Below are 5,340 nucleotides of genomic sequence, written 5' to 3'. Positions count from 1 at the left end.
TATGCCATCTGCTCTCTGATTTTCCAGTTCAACAAGTTCCAGGAATATGAACTCAGGGCTTTCTTCTTGAATTGATGCTTTAATAGAAACTGTCATGACAGCTTTGTGACTTAAAGAAGATGCCTCGCACTAGGACAGCTAACTTACTGGATGATGCTATAATGCTACTGATGATTTTGCTCTGCATCTCACTAGCAACATGTTGTATTATTTGTGTTGCACCTGTAACGTGAATGAAGTATTGAGCCCATTTTTTACACCATTCAGTTCCTGCAGCTCAATGAGGCTCTCATGGTCAGAAAAGGGTCGGTTCTTTTTGGCCAGATGGTAGGCTGTTCGAAACACAGCTTCAGTTTCCTTCATGTAGGACTCAGTCATAGTCTCCACTGCATTCTCAATGGCAGCTTCTTTCTGTTGCTCTGCCACCTTCACAGCCTGAGTGTGGGCCTTGGACAACGCATGTTTCCTCACCTTATTTCTCAAGATTGACAAACTTGTTGTTCTACTTCCTTGAACACTTGAATTTCAAAGTTCATCCATTCTCTTGAGAGCGATACACCTTGTCCTTGCTCCTTGTCGATCCCAATGGAGTTCACACTGCTACAGACCAGACATCCTGCGAAGCATAAACAAACAATGTAACTACTCCTGTATCCACGGCTGTACGTGTGCATGGTCCTTTACACACACACACACACACACACACACACACACACACACAAAGTTATCTGTGCCCACTGTTTCAGAAGTTACCCAAACTAGCAATCTACCTAAACTTACCCAATTTTTTGTTTTTGGATCCCAACCAGGGGTTCTTGGATTTGAAGTCTTCTGTTTGTTTAGCACTCCACAGGTCTGGCCAGTCATTATTGATGTCTACAGACAACAACAAAACTAATTATGGATCTCCCTGTCTCTCTCTCTCTCACACACTTACACACACACACACACACACACACACACTACTGTGATCACAATAGTCATCAGCAAGACATGGGTCCCCCTCTTTACATTAACAATCTGCATAACCAAGTGGAAATATTTTCAGCAAGTGAAGCTGAAGCATACAGGAGATTAGTGAGTGAAATACTTGGGAGAGTTTATTTAACAAAAAAACAACAAATTTAACACAAAATGTTATATAACAGTAGCATTGTAAAAACAAACATGGATACAGACAAAATAAATAGAAGGGCAATAAAATAAATAACATCACACAGAAATTCAAAATGAGGCTTAATCTGTCAAAATCACCTTTTGTTACAGTGTGAGGCTTCACTTTTCAATAAACTGGAGATGCAATTTACTGCCTGTGTGTTCTGACCTGGTGGTGGTAGACTGGATCCTTCTCTATGCTCACACTGACTTGCCTGGCTAGCTCCCGGTTGAGAGCTGCCAGGGCTGCTGGTTTTAGGGTGGGGTCTGCCTGGGCCTGATCTGGGCCTGATTTGTGCCTCTTTACAAAAAAAGTCTGCAATATCTCCCTTCCTTTTCATGGTTACCTGTCCCTATACAAAATAAGACAGCCTGATTAGACCTCAATATTGTTTTAGGCTGAATCTTAAACTATTTGTCCCCATTCTTGTGTTTTAACTTACTTAAAAATCAACTACCAGCTTAGCTACTATGCAATTAAACTAGATCATATAGGTTAGTTAGGGCTAAGTAACTTGCTAATGTTATAATTTAGGGCTTAGTAACTTGGCTAACGTTATAATTTAGACCTTTACAATAATAAACAAGCTTCATAAACATTGAGATAATCAGTTTCATCAGTCTGGTATGAAATTCTTATGAACTGGGTTGATTAAACACTTACTGAAAACCAACAATGCCCCGGTTTCCCCACATTATCCCAATCTACGTAGCTAGCTTCATAACGTTAGCCGACTCGCACTAACTATTGGCGGCAACATCTCTTCTCCTCTAAATGTGCAGTCACTGGCAATTTGCCAGTAGTTTAAAATAATGATTCATTTGGAAACCACCTTAAAACTTACCTCAGAATGATGTCTTCCATCAACTGGGGTGGCACACCGCCGCTTGTGTCCTTTCTTCATCCGTTGTTTGGTCTGCTGCCGTTATCGTAGTCAAGTGGCACCGGCACCTGAGTTTTTTTTTTTTTTTTTCACTGGCACCTGAGGTATTAGCGATATTTTCCTCGGCATGACCCGCCCTACTCTGCCTCTGATTGGCTCATCAGTCCTCATGCCTAAAGTTAACCAATCTAATCAGTGAAAGCAGCGAGTACCAGCCAATTAGAGGCAGAGGAGGGTGGGTCATGGCTTCACTATCCCCGAGGAAGAAAATAGGCAATCTGACTCACAGATATTACTGAATGATGCGCATCAGGGGGGATTTAGAAGTGGGTATACGCAATGCTGACTGAAAAATAAGTAGGTATACGCCGTATACCAGCGTATACCCTGGACTACACCTCTGGACTTCGGGGATCAGGCTGTTTTAATAAATCAGAATTCTCTCTGCATCCAAAAGAAAAGACAAAACATTTGTAGAGCACAAATATGTTCTGCCCATTGTCGCAACTTTCTCTCATAGTGCATCAAAATTATTTTTAGAATACAAAAATGAGTACAGCCTCTCCTTATAATGTATCAACACACAACATACATTTTACATAGATAAAACCACATAGCTGATTCCAAAAGAAAATACAAAACATTTGTAGAGCACAAATATGTTCTGCCCATTGTCGCCTCTTTCTACAACATACATTTACGTCATTTAGCAGACGCTCTTATCCAGAGCGACTTACAGGAGCAATTAGGGTTAAGTGCCTTGCTTAAGGGCACATCGACAGATTTTTCACCTAGTCGGCTCGGGGATTAGAACCAGCGACCTTTCGGTTACTGGCACAACGCTCTTACCCACTAAGCTACCTGCCGCACAATACAAAGGACTGGGATCAGTCGAGGAGCAAGCCATCATTCGCACATACAATATCTTAGCTAGCTAGTAACCACATGTTGAATTCAGAATGTTAATATCATCCTAAAAAGTACCATTACAATTGCATCTTAACAATACCATCCACTTATGAGTAAACTCTAAATATACAACATTATTCATGAACAAAACACTGTGTGTATGACTTTGTGCTTAAAGGAATGTAACTTTCCTGAAGACGACAGAAAAAGCGTGCCTACCTCTCATAGTATATCAAAATTATTTGAGCATGAGCACGCAGGGCAAAACGTAAGTACACACTCCCCTATTCCCAGGATGCAGGCATGCATAATAACAAATCAACATGCTATATTAATATATGAACCTGGTGATATTCACAAAGTACTTTAACAACTGTTACACTAGCAGTCATCATCATGAATCAAGTCGACAATCTACTGGCAAATCCTGTTCAATCCTTGTCATATGAAGATACATAATTAAGAGAAATTATAGATAAAACGGCCATTGGACATAAACATTACCCAATAAGTTGGAAATCACAAATTCAACAATGAGTGGTTTGGAAGGAATCAGTGGCTAACTGCAAGCATAGCAATCACTAGCCTGCTATTCAGTGGAGTGGGTGTGTGGTCCAAGTCTGGGTTTAACGGTCTCTTTTCCAAGCTTAAAAGGATAAACAGTCAACATTGGCCATGCTGTCAATCCAGCATGACTTCTACTGCATTCCAAACAACTGGAAACTCGGAACTGGGAAATCTCAGACTTCCAGTGAGTTCAAGACAACTGGGAACTCGGAAAAAAGCAAGCTCCGAATGGGAAAATACGTTTTGAACGGTCATCCAACTCGGAATAGGAAGTCGGGAACTGGGCCTCTTTCTAGAGCTCCGACCTGAAGAACACTGACCTCATGATTCAACCTTGTTTTTTACTGAGTTCCCAGTTGTCTTGAAAGCACCATCAATCCAGAGAATGCCAGACTTTGATGACAAAGTTTGATGACAAAATTTGACCACGAAGGACGCTGCGCAACCTTCCTGTTCAAGTGAGCACATCACAACAAGGTGAGTCCAAAAATGTATTGTATGCTGCTGCATAAATGATGTAATATGCTAGGGAGATATGTATACTGTAGCCAAGAAAGTAATACTAAGTGTATGTTGTTTAGTAAGCTGTTAGTAGCCCATGTGCCTCACCCTAATAATTTGGTCCCTTTTCCCCTCGTAACTTAGCCTACTGTTCTGACTTGGTGGTGCACATGTAGCCTATAGCCTGTTTTAGAGAAATGTCATCATCGAATATTGTAAGAGCTTTCATTATCTGCTTATATGCCCCCTTTATTTATCCTACGGTTCTGACTTGGTGTACAGGGAGAATACTGTAAGAACGACCCATGTCTGAATTCTGTCGCTGTACATTTCAAAAAGTGCTGAACAAATAGTTATATTGAATATGTCCGTCCTAGCTCGCTCCTTAATCTATTTAATCCATTTTGAATTCACAACAAAATGTGGAATAAGTCAATGTGTATGAATAATTTCTGAAGGCACTGTAATTGTATGTGTGTGGTACAGAGATGAGGTAGTCATTCAAAAATCATGTTAAAACACTAATATTGCACAAAGTGTGAGTCCATGCAACGTATTATGTGACTTGTTAAGCACATTTTACATAATTCTACTTTGACATTATGGGGTATTGTGTGTATGCCAGTGACAAAAAGATCTCAATTTAATCCATTTTAAATTCAGGCTGTAACACAACAAAATGTGGAAAAGTCAAGGGGTGTGAATACTTTCTGAAGGCATTGTATATGTATATTAATGCAACACCATGGAGGACAGCAGTATTAATGCATTGTGTGGCTCAGAAATAGGAAATACGATTTCTTTACGTATAAGAGTAGGAAAAGTTCATTGGGAAAGTTCCTGGGAAAGTTCCAGTGGCGGGCTAAATGACCTTTTTTACAGAATAGCATTACAGAACTTGCAATTCCACATTTGGAAAAATTGTTACTGCAACATGTTCATGCCACCTTTTCCCATGTGAGGAGAATAACATTATTTCACCCCCACATGTGAACTTGCAATTCCACTTGTGAATCTGCAATTGACGTGAGGTGAAAACATGTTATTCTCTTCACATGTGAAAAGGTGGTGTTAACATGTGAACTTTACATTTAATACGTGAACATACTGTTTCACATGTGCACAACTGACCTCACATGTGCCTCTATTATATGTTGTTTTTACCCTAGCAAGTAGCAGGTCAGCAGTGCCAGGTAAAATATCACAAATAGAGCTAGATAAAGCCAGAAGAATGATTTACTTGTTGAGCATAGCTATACCCATCAGTCGTTTTCATGGTCATCACTCATTCACTGCTAAGTTTGTCAAGGTCCGGACATATTTA

General features: G+C 40.1%; 1 long non-coding RNA gene across 2 annotated transcripts; it reads right to left on the bottom strand.

Annotated features, from left to right (window-relative positions):
• Nucleotides 1-521: 521 nt before the first annotated feature.
• LOC121575424 lies at nucleotides 522-2,436 on the bottom strand. Of its 2 annotated transcripts, none has more exons than XR_006002321.2 (3): nucleotides 2,001-2,436; nucleotides 781-876; nucleotides 522-616 (listed from the first exon to the last, which is right to left on the bottom strand). It is a non-coding gene; the product is annotated as an uncharacterized LOC121575424 (long non-coding RNA). The 2 variants fall into 2 exon arrangements; XR_006661110.1 differs by lacking the exon at nucleotides 2,001-2,436 and adding an exon at nucleotides 1,255-1,665.
• Between the last annotated feature and the right edge of the window lie 2,904 nt (nucleotides 2,437-5,340).

The sequence above is a fragment of the Coregonus clupeaformis genome, unplaced genomic scaffold (genome assembly GCF_020615455.1).
Source record: "Coregonus clupeaformis isolate EN_2021a unplaced genomic scaffold, ASM2061545v1 scaf5723, whole genome shotgun sequence".
NCBI classification, from domain to species: Eukaryota; Metazoa; Chordata; class Actinopteri; order Salmoniformes; family Salmonidae; genus Coregonus; species Coregonus clupeaformis.
The sequence above is the reverse complement of the archived record's forward strand: the minus strand, read 5'-3'. Positions and strand labels throughout refer to the sequence as shown.